At 44.9% G+C, this 26848-nt stretch overlaps 1 protein-coding gene across 2 annotated transcripts in view; it reads left to right on the top strand.

Annotated features, from left to right (window-relative positions):
* The first annotated feature begins 10191 nt into the window (after nt 1-10191).
* GTF2I (general transcription factor IIi) overlaps nt 10192-26848 on the top strand; it is a 130397-nt gene continuing 113740 nt past the window's right edge. Inside the window, exon 1 of one of the 2 annotated variants that reach the window (XM_071575231.1) lies at nt 10192-10385. The gene's annotated coding sequence lies outside the window, so the exon portion shown is untranslated. Of the gene's footprint in view, nt 10386-10740; nt 10769-26848 lie in introns of those variants that run through there. The other variant, XM_071575225.1, reaches the window with a different exon arrangement.

The following is a 26848-nucleotide window of genomic DNA, read 5'->3' as shown; positions in this document are numbered from 1 at the left end:
TTACAGAGAGAGTGGTGTGCAAGATATTTTATTGTCCTGTGTTATTGAGAAAGTGTTTAAATAAATTTTTTAGGTGGCTGTGTTTTTAGTTACTAGTTCTTTGTTGCTAGTTTCTGTCTGTTGTGAAAATGGGATACATTGCTGTTTTGTAACTTGAGTTTAGTGTGTTTGTCTCTGTAAAATGTGTTTGGTGCTGGTTTCTGTTGGGGCCTTTTATTTTCAGTTAAATACAATCTTGCAGCTGAACGTTATCACCGGCAAAGCAGAACCCACAATAACTGCCACATATTTGTATTAATAAATGTTATTTTGGGAGCTGTTGTGGGGGGAAGTTCTTTTCTGGCTTAAGTGTGGCTTCATATTAGAGGTCAGGAACCCTTCCAACCTGTGGGCTGTCCGTTAGTTGGCAGACAGTGTTGGAGACATAAGGCTCTGATTGTCTAGAAGTGATTATTGGTAATAATTTCTCCCTGGCTTAAGTGTGGTCCTCATAGGGGAGTCAAAAGTCTTTCCAGCCTGTGCTCTGTCCAGAGTTCAGCAAGCAGTGCTGGGTTCATAAAGCTTTGATTACTCTGAGGCCACTTATAGCTAATAACTTCTATTAATATAGATAAGACTAGAAATCTTTGCATTTCTATCTCCCTCCCCTTTCACATGACACTCCTGGTTTGGCGTCTGGGGCCCTGGTTGCTGCTCCAGCCTCACCGCCACCTGCAGTGTCGTGGCCTGCCCACCCCCGCCGTGGCGGTGACCCCGTAGAGAGAAGTCACAGCTGCTTTTCCGGGTCACACTGTTGTTCTCCGCTTCCAGCTTTCCTTCTTCGCTTGGGGCGAGGGACACAGAGGGAGAGACAGAATTCATCTGAGTGCTCACCACTCGCCTCTGTCTCGCTGGAGAGGGACTGGGAGCTCACCCTGCAGCCAGCCAGGCTGTGACACAGACACTGCCCATAAGTATAACTTTTCTCCAGGAGGGAACCTGCCGGTTTAGGCGTTGTTTTTGGTTTTTTTCTTGTGGTGTTGGGGAAGCAGTTTGCTCTGGTCTGTTTACAGTTATATCTATACCTACATATATATATATATGTGTGTGTGTGTGTGTATATATATGTGTGTGTGTATATATATATATATATATATATCAGTTAAGAACAGTTATCCTTCCTATATCCATTTTCTGATTAAAGTTTCTTTTCTTAAATTTGATAAAGAGTGACATGATTGTTCTGGAGGAATCCCCTCCTCCGTTTGTGGGTAAACATTTTAGTTTTCCCCCTCAAACTGAGACACTTGTGTGGTTGGTGATTCCCAGCCCTCTGATTGGTTCAGGTCTCTCTGCAGGGCCTCCCTGCCCTCAAGGGAATCAACAGTGCCTTCCAGTGTTGTAACAGCTGCAAACTTTATGCAGTTCCACAGCTTATTTGGCTGGAGGAGGTGGTAGGGATACAGAAGAGTGGGAAGAATCCTGACACAGAGAAATACCATATTTCCACTGTTCTGAGGACCCACGTCTTATGACCTGCCTCACATGGCAAGGGTAACCCAGGCTCTTCCTAATAGATCTCCTGGGTTAGATTAGAGTGAGACAACCCTGAATGATCAGAGTTTGTTAATATATATACATAGTGTTTATTTTAGAACAATTTGGTTACAATGGAAAGCAGGTATGTAGCTGTTTTGGTTATTATTATCTCTCGTTTGCTTGTTATCAGAGCTTTGAGAAGGCTTTAAAAACATCTCTGGGGAGCGTGGCGAACTGGAGCATGGCATGGTATGGCAGCTTGCACAGCAGTTTGATCAAGAAGAGCGAGCAGGCAGGGCACAAGACTACGTGGGGGTTTTTTGTGGTTTTTTGTTCCCCCACAACTCCAAGCAGTCATGGTTCCCAAAAAAATGAAAGTCATTGCTGCTGTTACCAGTAGAGGTCTGTCAACACAGACAGTACCCTCTAAAAAGCATGCAGGCACTCAGGCCTCTGGCTGCACAGACTGCTTGAGCCTGGAACTGGTACTGGAGAACAGTGTGAGAAACACCTGCATGCAATGTGAGCAGGTGAACAATTTGCTGGGGCTGGTGGCAGAGCTAAAGGAAGAGGTGGAAAGGCTCAGAAGCATAAGGGAGAGTGAAAGGGAAATTGACTGGTGGAGTCACACCCTTTTGACCCCTAAGGAAGCCCAGCAGGGGGTGGTGAAGCCCTGCCCCTCCTGCCATCAAGCAGATAGAACAGATCATATGGATGGGGAGGAATGGAAACAGGTGCCTGGTTGTAGAGGCAAAACCACCCTCTCTCGACCACTTTCATCTACTGGGGTGCCCTTAAAAAACAGGTTTATGGCCCTGGACTCATTAAGTCTGATAGAGGACAGTCAGGAGGAAGATCTGTCTGCAAGGTCTTCTGCTTACCCCCCATCTGTGAGGCAGATTCCAACTACAGATGCAAGGAAAAAGAGAAGGGTTTTTGTAATTGGTGACTCCCTTTTGAGGAGAACTGAGGGCCCTATATGCTGGCCAGACCCATCCCAGAGGGAGGTTTGCTGCCTTCCCAGGCCCAGGGTGAGGGATATTACTTAAGAGACTTTCTAAGCTAATTCAGCCCTCAGACTATTACCCCCTGTTGCTTGTCCAGGCTGGAAGTGATGACATCAATGAAAGAAGTACCAGGGTAATTATTCATGGGACAGAAGCACAGCTAGTAATTGCCTCAGTTCCTGTGCTAGCCGGGATGAATGAGGAGATGAATGAGGAGAGGTATAGGAAAGCCCAGCTTACCAATAGGTGGCTTAGGGACTGGTGCTACCGTCAAAATTTTGGGCAAACTCCATGTTGCCCAGTCTCCTCAAACCAGAGGGGCTTCATCTATCCAGGAAGGGCAAAAGAACTGTAGCCTATAAGTTGGCAGGGCTGGTTAGGAGGGCTTTAAACTAGGTTTGAAGGGGGAAGAAACTGCACCTGGGCTCTTGAGAGATAAGCCCAAGGGTGTAGAGCCTGAGTTGAGAGTAATGTCAATGGCCCAGCTGAAGTGCATGTACACCAATGCACGCAGCATGGGAAACAAACAAGAGGAGCTGGAAGCCACAGTGCAGGAGGAAAACTATGACGTAGTTGCCATCACAGAAACATGGTGAGATGACTCGCATGACTGGAGTGCTGCTATGGGGGGTTACAAGCTCTTCAGAAAGGACAGGCAGGGTAGGAGAGGTGGGGGGGTGGCTGTATATATCAGAGTCCCTTGACTCTGTTGAGCTTGAGGTCATTAACAATAAAGTTGAGTGCCTGTGGACCAGAACCAGGGGGAAGGCCAATAAGGCTGACATCCTGGTGGGAGTCTGTTATAGGCCACCCAACCAGGGTGACGGAGGGGATGAATTATTCTACAAGCAGCTGGCCAGTGTCTCAAGATCGGCTGCCCTTGTTCTTGTGAGTGACTTTAACCTGTCAGATATCTGCTGGGAGCTCAACACAGCAGAGAAGAGGCAGTCTAGGAGATTCCTGGAGTGCATAGAGGATAATTTCCTGCTTCAGCTGGTAAATGAACCTACCAGGGGTAGGGGCCTGCAAGATCTACTGTTTACAAACAGAGAGGGACTGGTGGGAGATGATGTAGTCAGAGGCTGTCTGGGGCACTGTAGTGGTTTTAGCCACTAAAAAAGCTGTCCACATGTTGAAGCAGAGATCCCAGAACAGAGCCAAGAACAGCAATTAAGCCGCCCTGCCTCCAGCGGAGAGGAGGAGGAGAACAACCAAGCCTACTGGACATTGCTGAACCAGAAAACTAGTCAAGACTGTAGCTCTAGACTGACTTGTAGATGGCAGTCAGTGCCCCTCTAAGGGTGGCTGGATCAATAAAAGAAGATTCCTTGAAGCATAAAGTGGCCCATGTGGGCTGTTGGTGTGTGGCAGGACACTGCTGCTTGAGTAGAATCTGTAGAGATTCATCATGTGGGTGTTCATGTGCCCAAAGGCCGAGCTAAAGAAGAACATCACACCTGGACTAGCATAAGGGAGAGTTGTTCCTGGCTCAATGGGCCCAGGATGCCTCAGGCCACCTGTAGGTGGACGAGGCCGAGGGGTGGATTTAACCATGGACATTATTTCCCAGGTTATCTGCTATTGTGAAACCTCCGAGAAGGGGATAGTGACCCCAGTGTGGGGATAGAAACCCCAGTGTGGGGATGGTGACCCTAATGAGGGTATAGTGACCCCTGGAAAGGGGATGGGATAATCCCAATATGTGCCTCAAGGACATTTAACCTTGAGAAAAAAGGTAACTTGCATTTTGAGTTCTGTGTTGCAGGACATGATCCATCAGATGAAGAAGACCTGAGCTGAACTGGTGTTGGTATCCAATGATAAACTGTTTTTCCTGCCTGAAGTACCTACCCCATCCTAATGGACTATTGCCTACAATATGGAGGAGTGGAAGACAGCCCTGGAAAGAACAAGGACTGTTTAAGCATGGGAATAAATAGATGTAGACTTATAGAATACGTTTGACGTCATTTGGTATGAAATAAGGGATGTAAGTTGTAGTGGTTTTAGCTAGGCCTCAAATTGGCAGGCTCAGAGAATCTGTGTGGATTGGGAGACAGCTCTCACCTGACTGGGTAACCAAGGAAGTATTTCATACCAGATGACGCAAACTTAAGATATGTGTACAGCAGTGGGAGGTGTTAGGTCAGTTCCACTGTGGCTGGAGGACAGAGAAGACTGCTGCAGTTGTTCTCTTCTGTTAGGCCCTGCTCCTGCTGCTGCTACATCGTATTTTGTTTGAGTTCAGGGAAGTAGAAATATTTTGTTGTTATACTTTCTTTTTCTTGCAGGGTGTCTTTTAAAGTACTTATAGATTTAGAGTAATACACTTTGTATTAATTGGGGAGTGGGAAGTTATTCCTTGTTAAATATGTATAACTTGTGTAAGTGTGTGTTATATTGTAGTTTTCTCTTAATTTTAACTTTTCTGCATATATACATACAGTTAGTTTCAGCATAAACCTAGTCTAAAGTAGGTTTTTCCCTCTCTCCCTCTTCTTTTTCCCTTGGCTGGTTAGGGGGAGGAGGAACCCTTTCTCTCTGCCTTGGACAGTTGGCATTTTGCCAGCTCAACCCAAGACAGGCACAGTGACCATGAAATTATAACAGAGTTTTCAATACTCAGGGATGTGAGGAGGGCCATCAATAAAACTTCTACGCTGGACTTCTGGAGGGCAGATTTTGGCCTATTCAGAAGACTGGTTCAGAGAGTACCCTGGAAAACAACCCTTGAAAACAAGGGGGTACAGGAGGGATGGACGTGCTTCAAGAAGGAAGTCCTGAGTGCACAGGAACAGGCTGTCCCAGTGTGCTGAAAGGCAAGCCAGTGGGGAAGACCACCAGCTTGGTTGAACAGAGAGATTCTGAAGGAAATCAATGAAAAAAGGAGAGCTTACCGACTCTTGAAGAAAGGGCTGGTTACTCATGAAGAGTTTAGGGACTTAGTTAGGTCTTGTAGGAAGAGAATTAAAGAGACAAAAGTGCAGGTTGAAATCAATTTGGCTACTTGTGTTAGGGATAACAAAAAGTGCTTCTATAAATACATTAATAACAAAAGGAGTGGCAAGGAAAACCTTCATTCTTTCCTGGACTTGAGGGGGAACATAGTTAATCAGGATGAGGAGAAGGCTGAGGTGCTTAACACCTACTTTGCCTCAGTTTTCACCAGCAAGACTGGTGGCCCTCAGGACAACTGGCCTTTGGAGCTCACAGACAATGACAGGAAGCTGAAGGACCCCCCTAAATTGCAGGAGGATACAGTTAGTGATTTACTACAACAGTTGGATCCTTAGAAGTCTGTGGGACCAGATGGGATCCAGCCTAGGGTGCAAGAGCTTGCCAAGCCACTCTGCATCATTTACCAACAGTCCTGGCTCTCTGGGGAGGTCCCAGATGATTGGAAGTTGGCAAATGTCACGTCAATCCACAAAAAGGGATGCAAGGAGGATTCAGGCTACTACAGACCTGTCAGCCTGACCTCGGTGCCTGGCAGGGTTGTGGAGCAGATCATCCTGAGTGTGATCACACAGCACCTTCAGGATGGGCAAGGGCTCAGGCCTAGCCAGCATGGGTTTATGATCAGGTTGGTCAGACAGGACCTACCCTTCCTGATCTTTTATGATCAGGTGACTCGCCTGGTGGATGAGGGAAAGGCTGTGGATGTTGTCTATCTAGACCTCAGCAAAGCCTTTGACACTGTCTCCATAACATGCTCTGGAATGCAGAGGCACTCTGTGCTGGGTCAAAAGCTGGCTGGAGGGCCGGGCCCAGAGAGTGCTGGTGAATGGGGCTGTGTCCAGCCGGTGGCCGGTCACCAATGGTGTCCCCCAGGGATCAGTTTAGATGAGGGGATTGAGTCCCTCATTAGCAGATTTGCAGACAGCACCAGGTTGGGAGGGAGTGTCGACCTGCTGGAAGGAAGGAGAGCTCTGCAGAGGGACCTTGATAGGCTGGAGAGATGGGCTGATTCCAGTGGGATGAGGTTTAACAAGGCCAAGTGCCAGGTCCTGCACTTTGGTCACAATAACCCCATACAGCAATACAGGCTGGGCACAGAGTGGCTGGAGAGCAGCCAGGCAGAAAGGGTCTTGGGGGTTTGGATTGACAGGAGGCTGAACATGAGTCAACAGTGTGCCCAGGTGGCCAAGAAGGCCAATGGGATCCAGTCCTGTATCAAGAATAGTGTGGCCAGCAGGACCAGGGAAGTGATCCCTCCCCTGTACTCTGCGTTGGTGAGGCCACACCTTGAGTGTTGTGTTCAGTTCTGGGCCTCTCAGCTCAGGAAAGATATTGAGGGGCTGGAGTGGGTCCAGAGAAGAGCAACAAGGCTGTGAAAGGACTTGAGCACAAGCCCTGTGAGGAGAGGCTGAGGGAGCTGGGGTTGTTTACCTTGGAGGAGGCTCAGGGAAGACCTTATCAGTCTCTACAACTACCTGAAAGGATGTTGTAGCCAGGTGGGGATTGGTCTCTTCTCCCAGGCAACCAACAGTAGGACAAGAGGACATGGGCTTAAGCTCTGCCAGGGGAGGTTTAGGTTGGCTATCAGGAAGAAGTTCTTTATAGAGAGAGTGGTTAGGCATTGGAATGGCCTGCCCAGGGAGGTGGTGGACTCTCTGACCCTGGAGGTTTTTAAGGTGAGACTGGACTTGGCACTTAGTGCCATGATCTGGTAATGAAAGTGGGGTTGGATTAAGGCTTGGACTTGATGATCTCGGAGGTCTTTTCCAACCCAACTGATTCTATTAAGGTAGATGGATGGAAAGTAACGTGGAGGCCCCATCTGGGCCCCTGCCTATGGATCAGATGTGGTCAGATTAGGGAACTGATCAAGTGTGATAACACAAGACCATATAGTTATATAGTCATATAAGTTGTGGTAGCTTGGAGTGGAAAGTGCAGCTTGAAGAAGACTTGAAGCCTTCATCCTCATGAGCACCAAAGCCTTCTGCCAGCTTAGCAGACGGAGGAGGCAGCCTGCAAGAGGAGTGGTTTATGCTCCTGGAATAGGTGTGGCCATGTGGAATTAACAGTGTATAAATAACAAAACCTTGTAAGTTAAAGTGTGCTCAGATGACCCACGGTCTTTGTGCACTCAGCGTTGCTAGTAAAATTCCTTTGATTCACCATGTTATTGCCATTTTAGAATTGTTCCTACTTTCATATTAGGAAAATATATAAAGGAGAAGAAACAGAAAGAAAGGATAAGAGTAAAAAGGTGTACATTCATCACACTTGGAACCCGTGATGAGACTGGATTGTTGCAATTTCAGTGTCCAATGTTCAAAGTGGTGGTGGCAACCTAGATCCACCAGGACGTGGGGGAAGCCTATAGTACACGAAGTCCCATGGGTTAAAATACACTCGGGATAGGTAGGAGCACCGTGGTACCTGCCCTATGTCTGGAGGTGACCTTTTACCCTGTCTGTTGCAACAGTGTCTGGATCTGCTGCAACAATTGTCGATCACATTCAGTCCTCCGGTGGAAGGCCTCAGCGGGTCTTGATGGTTTAGGTCACCTTGTAAAACATGATAGCTGCTTCATAACGCCCCATAAGAACTTCCCCAGAGGAGGGGGAGGAGGGGAAGTTAAATAACTGAGCGGAGGACAGTTACTGTTTTATAAAGAGCACAACGTGACTTGCAGGGTTTGAGCCTCCCCCTCAGGGGGTACAAATGAGTCTGTAGGTTATAGCCTTCCACCCCAGCCAACACAGCGGCTGAGAATGGCTTCCTTTGTGGACACATTCTTCCCCCCTCAGGCTTGTTTACTTCTCCTTGGACCTGAGTTATTGAGACAATAGTACCACTTTTACCTTATCTCAAATTCTCATCAGGTGGCTTAATTCACAGGCCCGTTCCCACCCCGAGTAGCATATGAGCAGTTGCTTCTTTGCACAGTTTGCTAGCAGACAAAAATTCTTCAGTGACTTTAACAATGTTTAAGACGTTAACATTTCAGTCTTTCACACCATATGGTAGCAGCTGCCACGTATGATTCTCAAAATAAATCGAGAATGATGCCATGGAACCAAAAGGCATCTTCTCTGCCCCCAGAATGATCCATGCCTGCAGGACAAGGTTTGAACACAACCTCCCAGAGATATCCTGGCAGTGAGCTTCTATTTCTTAGGCAGGTAAACTCCTCCTGTCTTCCAGAAGAATTTGTTTGAGTAACTTTTGGGCAAAGTCTACGTAAGATATCTAAATCTGCATGAAATGGCCAGTACAGGCTGTGTGTGCAGTATGGTGCAGCTGGAAGATGGCAGCATGAATTTATGCTGGAGCCTGAAGTTATGGATGCCTTCCACTGAAAATGCCATCCAAACAGCAAAGGGAACTGACAAATTCATTTAGAAAGTATTTGTGGCTGCTTAGGTAGATTTGTTGTCCTTGTGCTGAAGCCCATCACCAGCCATTATGCCTTTCCTGGCACAGGGTCTGCAAAAAGGAACCACACAAGTGAAGGGCAAAATCTCTTTGTTTAGGTGAAGATGGTAATGAGTAGGGGATGGCTTTTTGTAATCTTTTGGGGCTTTTGGAGTCTTTTGGTGTTTGCTGTTTGGGGTTCTTTTGGTTTTTACAGGCCACTGAGAAATGCTTCTGTCTCCCACAATGTAAGTTACCAGAACAGTGATGTCCAACTGAACACCGGCAAGGAACCACAAGAGCCACATCTTGAAACACTCAGGTCATTGGCTTGGGGGACTCTGGTTAGTGTTTGCAGCTGGACATTTGTTTTGCAGAAAGTCCACAGCCTCCATAGTGATGTCAGAGCATCTCCTGCAGGGCCCTTTCCAGCTTCTGAGCTTTATTCCCCAGATGGATTTACCTCTAGTTGTTACAACCAGGAGGAATCCAAATGCTTTCAACTGAGCACGCTTTTATTTCTTTCACAAACAAGACTTACTTCTAGTGTGTTTGTTGGTTACTCTTGACCAACTTAACACACTCTGAATGGTGTGAAAATACTATTAGTACTTTTATGAGCAGTTTAAGAGTCCTATATACACTATAAACAAATGTTATTTATGAAAATGATAGTTTGTTTAAAAAACTAATTGTTTTAAACAACAGTTCTTCTGATTGGGATCAAATTTTGAAATGTAGCATTTTCCTTCGAATGCAAAACTTTCCAACCACATTAAACCTAAATTCAAAGGAAAGAAATAGGGGTACCAGACAAAATATTTGCCCGTTTCTAGTGAGGAAAAAGGATCTCGTAGATCGGATCCATCATTCTTAACGCCACTGCAATTGAAATAAAAGACTGCTTTGCTACGAAGTTCCTGCTTAACCCAAAATTAGGCTTTTTGCTGGTGAAAACTGTTGCCACCGGCGTTGGTTCTGGAGAGCTCGAAGCAGCTCCGGGTGTACAGCGCGGCCGACCCGCGTGCTCAGGGGCTGGCGGCGGGCCCCGGGTGCCCCCTGCCTGCCGGGCGGGCTGCACGGAGGGTGCTGCGGGCCGAGCCCCCGGGGCAGGGCGGCGGGCCCCGGGTGCCCCCTGCCTGCCCGGCGGGCTGCACGGAGGGTGCTGCGGGCCGAGCCCCCGGGGCAGGGCGGCCGTGCCCGCATTGCCCGCATTGCCCGCGGCGCCGCGCCCGGCGGAAGCTCCGGCCCAGGGACTGCGGCTCCCGGCGGCCCCCGCGAGCGCCTGCGCCACCGCGGCTGCGCGAACAGACCCTCCCCCGCCCGGAGCGGCGTTGGCTCGGCCAGACACGGCGAGAGAAGCGGGGCCGCGCCGCGCCCGCCGGCCCGGCAGCACCGAGAGCCCGGGGAGAAGTCGCCGCCGCCTCCCCGGCCTTCCCCGCAGCACTGCGGCGTCTCCGGCCAGCGGGACCGGGCTGCCGGTGCCCGTGGAGGGTGAGTGCGAGGGCGGGCCCAGGCTGTCCGAGGCGGGGCGGGGGGTGACGCGCGGCCGAGGGCCCTGCGGGGCCGGCCGGGCCGCTGCTCGCGCCGCGCTCCGCACGGGGGGGGCGCCCCGGGCCCGTTGCCGCCGCCACCGCCTCCCATTGGCTGCCGGGGCGGCGCGCGCCGCGCGGAGCTCTGCGCGTGGCGGCGGCGATTGGGCGGGGACGGGAAGGGGCGGGGCCCGCGCCCGGCACCGGCGAGGCCCGAGCGGCCCGAGGGCTGTGAGGGCACTGCATCGGCATTATGGAACCACCGCATGGTTTGGCTTGAAAAGATCTGTGCAGACCATCCAGGGCCACCCCTGCCATGGGCAGGGACACCTTTCGCTAGCTCAGGTTGCTCCAAACCCCTCCAGCCTGGCCTTGAACACTTCCAGGGATCGGGCTGCCACAGCTTCTCTGGGCACCCTGTGCCAGGGCCTGCCCACCTTCACAGAGAAGAATTTCTTCTCATATGTACTTTGGGCCGGTGTGAAGCCACTCCCCTATGAAATGGGGCTCCTTGTTCAAAGTCCTCGTTGAGCTTTTTTGTGGGCTCCCTTTGGGTGCTGGGGGGCTGCACTTAGATCACCTCAGAGCCTGCTCTTCTCTGGACTGAATAATCCCATTTGTCTCAGCATTTCCTTGTAGGAGAGCCGCTACATCCCTCTAATTGTCTTAGTGGCCTGTGTGCAGCAGCAGGGCCACCAGCAAATTGTTGGAAAAGCTTGCCAGCCTCGTATTTGAGAGAGGTTGGCACAGAATTGTACACCTTTCTGGATGTGTAGCCTTATCAGCCTCTCTTGGCGTCACAACAGTGCTTTAATTATCACAGTGTTTATGTGCTGATTCATGTTGCCAGTTCTGTCTGCAAGCTTCTTTTACCAAAGGTTTGGTGTGTGAGTTGCTGTAGAGGAACATCCACGTGGTGACTGTTCCGTGAATGCAGCTGCTCTATGAGCTAATCATGTAGTTTAGTTGTTACCAGTGTGTACAAATCTTTGGGTCAGTGTTACAATCTGCTTAAATGTTGCAGAACTTTAGACTCGAATATTCTCTTGCGCAAAATGAAAACCCACTCAAGGTGTCTGTTGATACCAAAACCTGATTGTTAAGAGATGCAAAGAGAAGAAATAAGAAAAGGCTGGAAAAGGCTAAGGTTGCTTCTAGAAGCTTGATTTTTTTTCGAGGTGTTGGAATTCAAATGAGTGCTTAGAGTTGGTTAGTTGCTCTTTGTGAGAGCTCAGAAGAATTAAAGAGGTTTTGTGTGCTCTTAAGCCAATCTGAGCCATTTATTTGCTGTGAATATTACATTATGACATAGAAATCCAAAGGACCAGCTCTCACTAGTAAGGACAGCAATTTCTTACTCTGAAAAATGTGTCAGTACCAATGCTGTTATAATTAAATAAATACCAATAGAGTTCAGATCAATTCACTTCTCAAATATTATGTGTAAGTGTTGATGGACACACAGAACTAAAGTAATTGTTATTGAACATGATCATCGTGTTGACTAAATATAATTACACTGCTGAAGACAGAAATTATCAGATGGTCAGGACTGCTGTGATTAATATTTAATTTTGTTTCCATGATTTCAGTGTAATTTTTAAACGTCTCGGTGCTGCAGTAGGACACTGCGTACTGAAAAACCAGGTGAATTCTTCCCTAAGAGGAATGTCTGGCTTTAGTTTGGAAATTGAGTTTTATGTTAATGGTTTATCCAAACTGAGTAATACATTCACTTTTTTGTTGTTGCTTTGTGAGGTGTATAGTAAGATACTGTGTTTTCATTTTATCTAAAGTTTCCTGATTACATGTTACTCTACATCGAAATCTGTAGAAAAAAAAGAAAATCAGATTTAAATATCTCTTTGCAAACATTATGCCAATTTTAAGATTGAGTGAAATTAGAGGTGCTTTTCAAATAACAGTTGCTCAAATTGTATTTTATAATGGTTCTTAAGAGCAGCAGAGATAGTTGCCACTAGGCTGACTAAAAAGTCATCATATGGTGCTATCATAATATTACCTAGAAAAAAGGCAATTAATAATCCTTGGGTTAGGTGGGATCTCAGGGCTGTGATGAGGAACTGTCCTACTCTGACCCCTGCAAACTATGGATGGTTTCCTTGACTCGGTGCTGTATCGGTGCTGTTGGGTGTGCTGAGCACCAGGTGTTTCTCCTTGGAGTTTTGTTTGTTAGGAGCTCTTGCTCTTACAACTAAAAACTGGGGAATAAACTCTCTAACCAGTTTGATAGCTTAGAAAACCAACACTATTCAGTGCTGAGGCGAAAAAATAGCCTAAAATTGGGTCTTAAACCTGCAAGGTCAGTTTGTGAGTTTTAGCAGGCAGGCATTCTTTATTACAATGCTACAATGCCCAAAGAGGCAGAACAAACTGTTTAGAGACAGAGTTTTAGTCAATAAACAGCAAGGTATTTATTAAGGCAACGTTGGGGAACCCTCCGATTAGCATCGGACAAAGAGCTCCGAAGTCAGCAGTGAGAGGCTCCAGTATTTATACATCTCTAGTGAGGGATTACATTTTTTACATACATATTCATACACAATTATAATATTGCAACATCTGGTTATAATATTCATAGCAGGCAGAGTTGGGGTGGAGCTGTCCATTTTGAGGAATATTTTGGTGGGAGATCCTGTTACTTCATCTGGTGGTGGTCGTACTTTTACTCCTCATCTTCATGAACTTTTCAACTTGGCCTGGTTTTTGCTGACTCTTGCAGTGGGTCTTGTCAAACATGGTACTTTGAATTTCTTGTCTTCTTTCTTGGGATTAACCTGTTCCGTTATATCTTTGTTTATACATACTTTGCCCTGTCTTGGATGGGCCTTAAATTTTAACTCCCCTGAAAGTTAGATGCCTTCAGTAAATTAAACCTTATCTCTTGGAAACCCCCCTGAAAGTTGGATGCCTTTAGTAAATCCCACTAGGTTCTGGTTTTGCTCTGCTTCAGCTGGGTGTATTAATTTTCATTTTCTGGAATCCAGTCACATATTCATGACATTTCCCAACACTAATTAGCACATACACATGTATGCATATCCTTAGCAGGTTTCTGAGGGTCTCTGGTGGTCGTTTTTATCTGGGGCCTTCAAAGTTCTGGGTGACCACGTTATGAACTCCTTTGTGAGTATGCAGAGTCTTCTGCCTTGCTGGGTAAGCTGATCTCCTTTACTTTGCTGGGCTGGTGTCTTTAAATTGTGGTTTGGTTACACAGTTACCTATACATTCTATTGCAAGTACTATTCTGTTATTTCTCAATACCCCAGTATCAGAACTACATGGGGATCACTTCACCTAACATGTACACCAATTATCAAAACTTTTAACTATTTATACATCTTAGCAAACAAAGGAGTTAGTGTTCATTGGCTGCATACATATCTCTCTTATTAGTTTGTATTCTGTCTTCTATAGGTGAATGATTCTCTCGCTTCTCTTGCTAGTTAGTCCTCATACCCAATTTCTCTCTTATTTTTGGTTCTGTGGATTTCTTGGGTTGGTGGTCTGAGGGTAGGTGCTCGCAGATCTCTCTGCCAGAATTATGTTTTACCCACTTGGAGCTGATTTCGGCAGAATTACTGAATTATAGAGTTGGTTTTACTAATTTCTTCCTTATTCGGAGTCTGGTCAAATGTCCTTGTTGCCCATAAAATCTGCCATTATCAGTGGTACATCCTTCTTCCCAAGCTATGTTAACTTCCTCCCACAGGTGATGCCCCAAAAGGTGTAATAAAACTGTTCAGAGACAGATTTTTAGTCCATAAACAGCAAGGTATTTCTTAAAGCAACGTTGAGGAACTCACGGTTCGCACCGGACAACAGAGTTCCGAAATAATCAGTGAAAAGTCAGAGTATTTATACAATTTCTGTAAGAGATTACATAATTTCTACATGAATATTCATATTATCACAACACTTGATTATAATATTCATAGCAGGTGGAGTCCAGGCAGAGTTGGGGGTGGAGTCGTCTCTTTGAGGAATATTATGGTGGGGGATCCTGTTTCTTCATCTGGTAGTGGTCGTATTTCTGCTTCTCATCCTCGGTGAACTTTTCAAGTCCTGTTGGTTTTTGCTGACTTCAGGATAGGTTGTGCCACAGTTCTGTACTCAAACTCCTCATCTCTTTCATGTTCTTAATCTATCTTTCTGTATGTCAGTGTGAGCATACTTCTGCATCTCAGTATTATCTTGGACGGACTCCAAGTTCATCCTTGGATAATCCCCAAGCCTGGTTTCTACCTAAATATTTCTTAAGGCTTAGTCTCAGGAACTATGTTTTGTGTTAACTCTTGGGTTTGGGGTTTTCCTCTGCTACACAGGTCTGAGATCACTGAATCATGTCAAGCCCTAAAATTTGTTTTTCTCACATGTGATGCTGAAAACCTTGGAATAAAAGGAACTGCTTAGAGAATTTTGGATCTTCAAGCAGCAAGGTATTTATTGCCAGCGTTGGGAGCAAGCCAGTTAGCGCTGGTCAGACTTGCTCAGCTCATGGGTGCAGAACATTTCAGGTACACAGCTGCATCATCTTAACTTGCATACTAATAATTAGGCAGAGTCCAGGTGGAGCTTGGGCAGAGCTTTCGAGAGCCTTCTCTTGGCACAACTTTCAGGTTCTCCTCTGACTTCCTCTCTCTGGTGGTCTCCTAAAGGCTTCTTCTCTGTTGACTTTTTCAACCTTCTTTGTTAAGCGACCCAGATTCGTCAGGCTTGCAAAAACCTGGCCTAGGGCCTCTCATATTGAAGCGAAAAAGCCTTGAAATAAATAACTGCTAAGAGACGTTTCTATTCTTTTAGCAGCCAAGGTATTTATTAACAACATTGGAGGCAAACCAGTTCATACTGGGCAAAAACTTGCCCACCTCGTTTGTGTAAAATAAGCCCTTTATACAGTTTTGGGTTCTTAGTTACACCTTCTAATTTCCATATTAATGACTGCGTGAAATCTTGGGCAGAGCTTTCCTTTTGACTTGAGATTTGGGTAGTGGTCTCCTGACTTGATCCCTTGGGTGGTCTTGAAGCATCTTCATCACTGTTGGACTTATGTCTTTTCATTGTTAAATGACATGACCTGTAAAATCTTGGCTTTAACTGTACAAAACCTCGGCTTGTTACCATCTCGCCCTATTCATATGTCTACTTCTACCTGATTTATAGCTTTTAGTGCACAGTACAGTGTAGGGAAATGCTAAAATGGACCCCAACGAAAGCAGCGCTGGAAAAGCACCCAGAACCTGAGAAGCTGCATACATATGAGACTTTCTGAAGTTTTAAAATTATGCATTTTTACCTGTACTGGGGTTTTAGTTACAAAGTTTTGTATCACCTCTCCCTGCTCCTTATCACTTTCCTGCTGGGCTGCCACCACCACCTTCCCCGTTCTCCTCTGTGTTTCCCAGAGGCTTTTTGTTCTCCGGGTGAGTCATCACCAAGGAGCTTGTTAACTATGGCATTGTTTCTTCCCGGAAGGTCCCAGACCCAGTTCTTCCCCCCGCACTGCCGGAGCGGCTGCAGCAACCACAGCTTCCATGGATCCGCCCCTGCAGCTCCGGGACGAACCGGGACGGCCCTGCCGGTCGGATCAGGGGCAGCTCCATGCTGGAATGCCTGTGCCTCGTGGAGCCGGCATGGCTATGGCTGCTGCCGCCTTCCGCCCCATCCTAATCCTATTGGCTACCGCCCCGTCTGTCCTCAAACCATGGATTTGTATTGGGTGTTAGTTCCTCCTTTTTCCTATTCGCTGGCTGAGCACCTGATCCACTTCTCCTTCAGGAGTTCTTACCCAGTCCAGTCCCAGCTCTAGCACCTTCTCCCCTGGGACCTCATCAAAGCTTCATGTACTTTGTAATAGAGGTCTTTGTCTTTTGCCTCTGGTCCTCCAGATTGCAGACATCTCTGACATCTCTTTCTCAGCACTTTCTCAGCTCTGGAGGCAGGTGGGAACCATTTTCCCCTCCCCCCAGCGCTGCACGGTACAGCAAACTAAATCAATCACCTAGGTCTGGGTGAAACAACAGAGCATGGTATGTTTTAGTTGGGTAATTTTGCCTACAAAGTTTCCACAAAAACTAAGATTTTAGGGGTCTTTTTTTTAATTTCGGGCCTTACTCCTTCTCACGTATCCAAGTCAAATGTCCAGTTTATCTGGTTTATAACCTAGAGGTCCATTGTATAGCACTCCTTTGCATTTCTCTATGATTATACCTTCGTCCAGTAAGCAGAACAGAACAAGATGGTGTTTCTACCATGTTCTAGCAGAACAGGCAGAACAAACATTAGGCAATTTCTTCTTCTAGCTTAGCAGAGCAAGGTATTTTACCAGCTAAAGCCATTAACTCCTTCTGTGCCTTTTCTGCCATCACACGTGGACATTACCTAGAGCTTGCTTGTTAGCCTCTGTTTCATGGATTAAATCTCCTTTCCTGTTGATCAGGTACCAGTATTTTCCCCCATGGTTGCATAGACTGCTTTTTGAAGAAATACAACTTTTTCAGCTCTCTTTCTAATGGCCTTTGGTTGCTATCATGGAAGAAGAACCAGAAAAGCTTAAATCAGTCAGTGCTAGGCTAGGCATTTAGGACAGTGTGTTGGTTTGCAAACAGCGTTTGAATGGTGTGATTCTACAAATCATTTCATTAATTTGAGTGGGATATGATGCTCTTGTAAGTAGGTGCTGTGTCTTGTTGCTTCTGCTAGTGTGCATTTAACCCCGATAGTGGGAGTTGAATTGAAATGGTGGCAGGAAATGTCCCAGCTGCCCTGTGTAATGGGTCACTGTTGCTGCACTTGTAGTGGTGTCAGGAGTGAGCAGCAAGAGGAAGTTTTCCAGGGAACCACTCCTAGGGTGCGCCAGGGGAGCGCCATGGCTGTGTTCCTGGTCTCGGACTAGAAAGCCATATACCTGAAGGTTGGGGAGATAAAGACACTTAATTTTCAGTGAGAAAAGGAACAACAAGGTTGACTTCAATCATGATGTACACTTCTTGTGAATCTGCTGCTCTGCTGCTCCAGGTAAGAGTCTGAGAAAAAAGGCAACAGAGGTATGTCAGGGAGTGTGTGTAGAAGGGAGAGGGCCAGATCCTCCCTGGCACATTAAGGCTTCTTCAGGCCTACTCTGCTGTCCTTGAGAGTTGTTTTAACTCATTTTTAGGGAGAGTTCATATTGTGGATGTAGTCTTATCTCAGTGCTGATCATGCATATGTACATGATGCTGCTTTCTAGCCAATGAGTCCAAGTTTGTACCTTCAAGGGAACACCTTCTGTATGGAAAAGCTGACAGTAAGCCAGAAGAGATAAGCCAAGGTGGGTTTGAGTTGACTAAATGTCGTGGTATCTCCTGTTGTGTCTTTTTCCTGTTCCTGATGTCAGAGCTTTACCCTCTTGTTTTTGCTGCAGACTGTAGGCAGAGTCTTTGTTTTGTATTGTGATGGCTTTCAACATCTGGAGCTGCTTTTCTTTGGTGTGTTCCAGCAGTGTTTTTGTGTTTCAGTACAGGCTGATCTTCCATAGAGAAGGAAGATCAACTAACAAGGACGCTGCTCTTACAAATGAATTCATAATCCACATGTATCAGATGCAGATAGTGAAGAACTGGTAATGTTGTGAAGCAACTCCCAGATCCTTTCCTTCAATTTCTGTTGGACTAAGGCTGGTGAAAATATTTCCTTTCAAAAGATAGTTGCTTATGTCTGAAGGTCTGGCTATCAGAGTCTGAGCACCCTTGCTATTAAGCCTGTTGTGTGTAGGTCAGCCATGGACAGATGCTGGATGGGATCTGTTAGTTAGGTGACAGTCTCTTAACTCTGTGTGTGCTGTCCTAAGGTGAACATGTCACAGAAAATCAGAAAACCTCTCGATGGTAGATCTGCATCCCAACAGGGTTTCTATGCTAGGATGTCTGAGAATTGTCAGACAACTTCCTTGCTAACATAGGATCACTGAACCAAATCATAGGAAAAATAATGCAGATTTTAAGACAAGATCTGTTTTAAAAGATTCATTTGCCCTTAACAGCTTGTATTTCTGTACAGTTTGGAAAGAACCAACTTCTGGGTAGAGTTAAACATGCTGAAATTGTCTTGTCCCAGAAGGCAAAGAAGCCAAAGGATGAAATGTACAACAGCCCAGAAGCAGTCTAGCATAGTTATTTTTTTATTAATAGTATGTTTTCTTATGTCCCTTCTCTGTAATGAAACATATGCTTTTGTACTCTGCTGGAATCGCTTTTTCTTCCCAGATAGTGGCCCATGGGAATCTAGCAGGAGCTTGAATTAAGAACAGTCAAATCCAATAGAACAGAACAAAATCCGTCCTTTTATTCAGCGCTGGGAACACGGTGGGGTAACTCCACCAAAGGTGTTCCACGAGACTTTTGTGTTTCCAGGTTTATGTACTTAGTTACAACTGAAAACCCCTCCCCAAAGTTAAGCAGTTTGAGTGACTCTTAACAGCTCTATGGGCTGCTGTTATCTCTGCAGCTCTATATTTCCTTTTAACCAAATAATTTACAGCTTCAGGCCTCTAAACTAGACAGGTTTTCTGATTTATTTCTTACAGCTCAGCCTCTAATCTAAATAGCGTTTTTGGTTTATTACTTAAAGTTCATCTTACAGTTACAGAGTTAAATTCCTCTTTGGCTAAAACTATGCATGGTTAAGATAACTAACAAACTTGGCTACAAGCTAAAATCAAAAATGAATATAAAATACAAAGTTAGTACTCGTCTGATTAAAAATTGATAAAGACCATATGATTTTATGGAGAAGGGACAAAATCCATTTTCTTGAGGGGTCCCTGTATCAAGCTGGTCTTCTCTCCCCTAGGGAACAGCATATCTTCAGGGGTGTGTAAGGATGAACTCACACAAACTTGCATCCAGCTGTATTTTGGGGTTCTCAGGAGTTCCTGTCTTTTCCACCACAGTGGCAGGATTTAGTTTAGTGTTTGCAATCATAGGTGAGGGGGCAGCAGAGAGATGTATGTGTTGTAATGGTCAAAAACCAGATTTCAATTGGAGGAAGAACAAAGACAATTTATTGCAAAAACTTTCAGTGTAATATAGGGTTAGTATAATTAAGAGGCTGGGTTATGCTGAACAGGGGAGGGTTCATGCTAACTGAGGGATTTCTGTTTGTTTATCAAAATGTGGAGAGCAGGTATCTAGAGCTAATCCATTATTCATGAACACAAGGCAGAGGGAACCATAGATGTTGCAAAACAGGTTTTGGTACAGAGCAAGGAACACACAGGAACTGCATTTCTTTTCAAATTCAAAAGATAGGAGAAGGGCTGATGTCTGCAAGCTGGATTAAGCCTTATTGCTTTCCTGGGTCCTGGTGTTTTTCAGTTTTTTATCCCAACAATGTGTAATGAGTTTAGTTGGGCCAGGCTTTAGTTTCTCACCGTAGGCCCTGCAGTGCTGTGTTTCTGTACTGGTAGATAAAGAAGGGGACACAGGCTAAGTTAGATGACTTAAACTAACCAAAAAGATATTTCATACCATACAATGTCAACCCAGATAAAGTAGAAAGAGGGGAGAAGGTGCTTGCTCTCTGTCTCTCTCTCTCATGCTGGCCACCCTTAGGACAGCTGTTAGAGGGAGAGATCCCTCATTGCTGCTCTGTGGGGAAGTAGAAATCTTGCTGTTAACTTTTACTCTTGTGTGTGTGTGTATTGCTTTCCATTTTTTTCCTTCCTACTTCTCTGTGTAAATATAACCTGCCTGGTTATAAATTGCAGTTCGTAGTTTTTTTGTTTGCCTCCTATTTTTCCTCCTCTGGAGAAGGGGGAACTGCGTCCACTGAGTGGATACTTGGCATTCAGCCCAGGTGAAACCATCTCACCATGGCATCCACAGCTGCTTTTCTGGAGAGTAACAGAATATGGATAGATGTGTCATTCTGGGAATAGCCACTTGCATGGTGTCTGGTGAAGGGTAAAAACTATTGCTTATTAAAATCTTCTCTGAGAAACACATACTCCTTCATTCCTCACCGCCCCTCCCCACCATTTCTATATGTCTTCTTTATATGCCTAAATAACAGTTTTTGTTCATAAAGCTTAAGGGTTTTTTGCTTTCGCTTTTTGAGTCTGATGAGAAACTAGTAGAGAGAGTATCTGTTACCAGTGGCTTTCTCAAGGTTGGTGCGTCTGCCCTGTGTGAGTACAGGACATACGGAAAGGAACTGTGCCTTGTGGTTTTGTTCTCTCTTGCCCTGAATATTTCATTTATTTTTGTTCTGAAAAGTAGAAGCCAGCAAGAAACACAGAGTGAGACCCGTGAAAAGTTACAGGTTTGGTATGAGAGACTGAAATGTTAAAGGTTTTTTTATAGGTGATTTGACGGAATTATTGAGCCAAAACTAAAATTTAGATTTTAGTAGCAATTTAGACAGGTGAGCAAACAGCACTCTGCAGAAGTGCTGGGCAGCCGAGGGAGCCTTCTTCGCTCCGCCGCAGCTGGCAAAGGGATTGCACAATCTTAACTTGGTGTTCTAGTCTCTGATGGTTCCTTTTTTTTTGATTAGTCCCTCCTCGCTCCAGCTCGTGATTCTCGTATCATTGAGCCTTCTGCGCAGGCTCATCCTTGTTGCTAGGGGGTCTTCGGGTCCTCTCGGTGGTCGTGGGAGGAAGACAGCAGTCTTCCTCAAGCATTCTTCACATGCACCGTTCTTAGCTTTCACCCAACTTTAACAAACTTCCCTTTAACATACATTGTAAGGTCTAAAATACATTAAAACATGCTGTGCAAGCATTACAAAATACACAAGGTAAGCGTCACAAGCCTTATTAAGGAAGCTCTGCGGTTTTGTGGTTAGGCTTAGTCAATGGCTAAACATAGTTAGTAAAAGATTCAAAACCTTTATTTTCTAGCTATTCTTTATTCTACTAATGTTATTAAAAAGCTTTATTCAACTTAAAACCACTTAATTTGATGAGCAAATTCCTGCTGGTCACCTATCACAGGTTGATGACTCAAGCAATCAGCCATTTGCAAAAGCAGCAGGTGCTTTGCTGAGGCCAGGTTTGTACCCCCAGCCAAAGGGGAGGAGAAGAGTTTTTGGGTGTGTGGTGGCCAAACCTCTGATCTTCTAAGAACAGCACAGGTGCAGAGAGGATGTGAGGGAGGGGAAGGCTTAGACAAAGTTTATTCGAGAAGCCCTCTTGAGGTGCAGAAAGGACCCCCTTACTTTCTAAATCCCTTCTCAGAAGGGACCCTCTGTGCAGCTGGATCCAATCTTAGCCCTAGACTGCCAGTGGTTTTATTGTAAGGAATTATAGAGCCGAGATTGGATCACTTTGTCCCACAGGTTTTAATGATGGCAAATCAGATATAGTGATATAAAATTAACTATTTTTTATGACAAATTGTCATGAAAGATCTTAATTGGAATCTTTTACCACACAGTATAAAAGCTAAAAACTATTGGTATTATACTACTATTGTAGTATAGCATAAAATAGTGCAGTATACCAATTTGCACTATACCAAAGCAATTATATCAAAGCTAGCAAAAAGAAACAATCATTAAGTAGAGATTGATGTAACTCACCACACAATGGGCAGATACCTCTCCTTCACTTAACTCTTGGGAACTCACAGCGAAGAGGCATCCCTACTTTCCTGGAGAAGCTCCACACGCTTCAAGAAAGTATGTAGAAGAATCTGCCATATGAAAGTTAGAGTGGGCTTTTATAACTATAAAGTGATTGACTGCCACTCATATATCTTCAGGTCATCTAGCAGCTTATCTGTCAAATCTTGCTTTAAAAAACAGTGTTTGCAGTTGGTCAACCAGGCTGGTTTTAGCATTATTTAGCACAAAAACATCACTATTGGTGCCAGGAGTAGCTCACCACAGAAAGCTTGGATTGTTTGGATTCTGATTTCCCTGTTAAACTCTGTTTGTCTGAACCCACGAGTTTTCTCACTTTTCTCTCCCTCATTCCACCAGGGAGGGAGGGAGTGAGCAGCTGTTTGGGGCTGAGTTATGGCTGGGGTTAAACCACAGGCAGGAATGTATTGCCAGGCTTTATTCATTGTTACAAGGCTTTACTTGGGCAAAGGCTCATCTTGGAGCCTTAAGGAGCCTTGGAGCCTCAAACCAAAGGATTTATAGATAATTATAACTAATATTAACTGATCTGGAAGTTTTAAGATTAACAGCTATGTCATAATTGGTACTCTATTCCAAGGATAGTTTTGAACCTTTTTGTGTAGCACATTGGTAGTGTGTCTTAGTTTGAGGGAAACCAAACTGTTAACCAAAACCAGAGGAGAGGATTTGTCCTCAATAACCACGTCACTCCTTATTAAATTTAAGAAAAGGAAATTTAATTCGAAAATGGATCTGAGAAGGATAACTGTTCTTAACTAATCTATCTATCTATCTATCTATCTATCTATCTATCTATCTATCTATCTATCATCTATCTAAAACCAATACAAAACCAAACAACTACCCGGTACCTGCAAAGAGAAGAAAAAACCCAAACCAAAACCCTTTAGGTGAAACTGAGCTGGCTTGTCTGATGCAACAATATTTGCAGACAGCAGGGTCGCTGCTTCCCCTCAGCTGGCAGTGAGGTGGTTCAATTCTCCTCTGGTAAGGCAAAGGCAAAGGGTGGTCAGCAGCCACTCACCCCTCGCCAAATCACTCCCGTGGAGAGACGATGGCCAGAGCAGCTGGCAGGTGATGCAGAGTCTCTCTCTTGCAGATGGAAAGCTCTCCTGCTCTCTCCAATGGGCAGCACAGAGCCACAGAGCTTCGCTGTGCCCGCCTGCCCACACAGCTGGCCTGGGGCTGCCAGGCCGGCTCTGGGGCCGAGCCACGGGCAGCAGGCCCGGAGAAATCCTGCACTGGCCCCTTGTCTCCCGAGGAAGGAAGCTGGACAGGCACGAGCTGCCCCTCATTGGGATCGCAGAGGCTGAGCGAGGGTCATGGATGGCCAAAAAGAAGAAAGAACCAGGGCAACCCAGCGCCACCGCCAGCACCTTCACCAGTCCAGCGAAAAAGTGACCGTTTCTCCTCCTCCCGCCCCCAGCCCTAATTCACAGCAATCAACTCGAAATTCAAAGTGGTTGGGCTACTCCTTTGTTCATGGGGGTTGGGCATTTAGCTTTGAATTCTTGAGTGGGAGGGAGAGAAAGTCATTAACACCCAAAACTACAACATAGTGGTATTGGGAAGATGGTAACTGCAGCAAATAGTGCTGTCCTGTGAATTCCTTTAACTTAAGCAGATCTAGTCCTTTATTCACCCATATGTGCAAGTGGATATCTTAGCCTTGAGAATAAAGACTGTGTGCCTAAGCAACGCTGATAACAAGGTTATATCTTGACCAGGCCATGTAGCTGGAATACATTCAAGGAGAAAAAACAGTTTTTAGGAAGCTCGTGATCATAAAAGGATAATTTGAGGAATGAGATGTTCCCCAAACGACAACCAGAGACTCTGAAGAAACCCCTACTCTAATTTAAATGAGTTTTGAGAAGTGATTTAAATGTGTTTTGAGAAGTGATTTAAATGTGTTAAAGAATTCATGGCAATGTTTAGCATATATGTGTGTGTTTCAGGAAATGTAATGAAATGAAATTACAGTGTTAGAGAGTTTTGTTTTTCCTGCCTTTTTGTTGGCAATTTGTAAGGTGTTACAATTTTTAAAGGCTTTGCACTGGGGATTTACTGGGAGTTGGGCAGTGGTGTTGTCAGTCACTTTCTGAGAGCTTGGAAAGGCAGCCAGGTTCATTAGATCTACTGAAACATAGCCTATTTTTTCTAATAATGAACACTGTCCCAGTGGTTAAAAAAGGATAGTGGATGTAGTAGTTAGGCCCAGACTAGGCTTTAGTTTTTCAGTAAGCCCTGAAAGTGCTACGTAGATTAGAAGAGACACAGGTTGTCAGCTGACTTTTAAGTAACCAAAAGAAATATTTCATACCATATGACACAAAACTGAATATAAAAAGAATGAGGAGGAAGTGTTTGGTCTCTTTTCTCATGGGTACTCTCCTGAGGACATGCTGTGACTCTGTTCTAGAGAGCTGGGCCTCACTGCTGCCTGGCTGCTGTTTTATTTTAAGAAAGTAAACATTTATTGTTAGCTTTCTCTCTTCTCAGGTGTGGCTTGCGAGGTAGGCTCTTAAGGTAGTCGTTTGTGGAGTCGGAGTTGTGAAATTTACCACCTAGTGGGGAGTAGAAAATTGTTATCCTTTAATCTTGTGTGTATGTGTATATGGCTTTTTGCTTTTAATTTCTTCTTTTCTGTGTAAATACATAAACTGTCTTGCTTTTGAATTGCGTTCGGTTTGTAGTTTTTAGCTTTCTTCTTTCTCCCTCATTGGGAAGAAAAGGCAAGAAAAGGCTACATCACCTACGTGAAATACCTGAAGGTCTAAACCACAACAGTTTTTGGTGCATTGGCCAGTAACGTTGACTGCATTCCCAGGACAGTTCATATAAACACAGCTCTCATTATCAATTTGTTTTAGTACATTGGGAACAATATGAACATAAACAATGGCTGCGTGCTTAGTTCTTGTATTAACCCTTTTATGGACAGTCTTTGTGACTGTGGGTGCTATCCAGTGGCAAATTCTAAGGAGTATGACTACGGTTTTTATTTCTTTGACTGATTTTGACATGAATGACCTCCTAACGAAGTTACCAGTACTTCATGCTGATCCAATTATAAACTGTTTACTAATGATATTGCTGCTAACCAACATTGGAAGAACCTTATGGAGCTTTGGAAAGGTGGTATTCTTTTGTTGTCTTATAACAGAACCAACCAAACTTCAAAACAAACCTTACTAAGAAGTGCCTTAAAGAGCCCCATCCCTGGGTAGCAAGTAAAGTGGAAAGATATAAGCAAATTTCTAGGGCGTTTGGCACCTCCCATTACTTGGAACTTTACATCAGAACAAGTGCTCAATCCCAGCAAACTGACACGTTGTTTAAGGGAAGAATTCCTTGCCTATCCCAATCAAACCCAGCAGCTGCTTGCCCTCTACTGGGGTTTGGCCTGTGCCTACTGAACTGCAATACAGTACTCTCAAAAAGTTATGGGAAAGTGTGATACTTTTGGCTTTAGTTTCAGTTTAGGCCTTATTTAGGCCTCAGTTTTAGCAGGTCTCAAAGGATGTGACATAGATTAGAAAGGACAGGCATCACCTGACTTAAGCAACCAAAGAGGTATTTCATATCATCTGACATCATCAAGAAGTGTCAAGGGGTATAAAAAGAGAGAGGAGGAGCTTCTGTCTCTTTCAGTCTTTGCCTCGGCCCCTGTGAGGACGTGCTGCTCTGTCTCTGCTGGGATTAGGCCTTGCTGCCATCCACGCTGTTGTTATCTAGGACGGTGAACATCTTGTTCATTTCACTTTTCTCTTGCTGGGAGGTTTCTCTGGAAGAGTTTTTGAGTGGTTTTCTGGGGTTTGGGTGGTTGGAATCTGTATTATTGAGTCAGGTGACTCAGATGAAAGTGTTCTTACTTGTTTTCACATTTGTATATATATATATGTGTTGTTTTCTGTTTTAAATTTTCTTCTGTGTAAATATAAAATCCTTATGACTTCAAAGTTCCATTTCTATGGTTTTTTTCTCTCCCTCCCTTTCCCTTGGAGGGTGACCCTTTCATTCTGTATTGGGCAGTAGGCATTTTGCTAAGCGAAACCATAACATAAATTTTGGTGCCGGACTCTGATCTGACCAAGGACATTGGCAAGTTTCCCGGGAGCTTGGCTGTATTCCTGGGGATTATTTTGTAAACTATTGTAAAGTTTGTTTTGTGTTTTAAGAACAAGTTGAACATTGAAAACAAAACAAAATGGGAAACAGAATGGTAATGGTTTTTTTGTTAATAGCTGTCATAGTAATAACTGTCTGTGTACCAGTATTGGTGCTCATACTTGTTCAGTTGTTAAATGCTGCTGTGCCTGGTACAGACCATCCAATAGGGAATAAGACGACTAATGAAACTTTATCCTCATTTGAGTTTGGCTTTGCTTTATTTTCCAAAACCTGCCTAACTTCGATGTCGAAGGTTTTATAGTAAAGACATAAACAGTTTGTAGGAGCTCCTATTTGATACCTCTGGTAATGATCTTGGGATTAATCAAAAGCATAGAAATAGTGATAATTTTGAAAAAGGTACTATTATGCTGGTTGCCTTCAGTACAGCACCCTCAAAAAGTTATAGGGCAGGACGCAGGGACTCAGACTGTGGAGGACACTAAAAGCACTCGAAATAAGATGGGTGCCCAGACCAATCAACATAAAGCTGTTATTGCTCCCGTAGTGAAAAACAAGTCATGGATAAGGAGGTCTGCAGGAGCTGGCTGACTAGACACAGAAGGAGCAACAGGAAGAACTGGTGAGGTGACAGGGACAAGTTTT

This window comes from Pithys albifrons, chromosome 21, assembly GCF_047495875.1.
Source record: "Pithys albifrons albifrons isolate INPA30051 chromosome 21, PitAlb_v1, whole genome shotgun sequence".
In the NCBI taxonomy this organism is placed as follows: Eukaryota; Metazoa; Chordata; class Aves; order Passeriformes; family Thamnophilidae; genus Pithys; species Pithys albifrons.
Note: the sequence above shows the minus strand (reverse complement) of the source record. Positions and strands in the feature narration are given on the sequence as shown.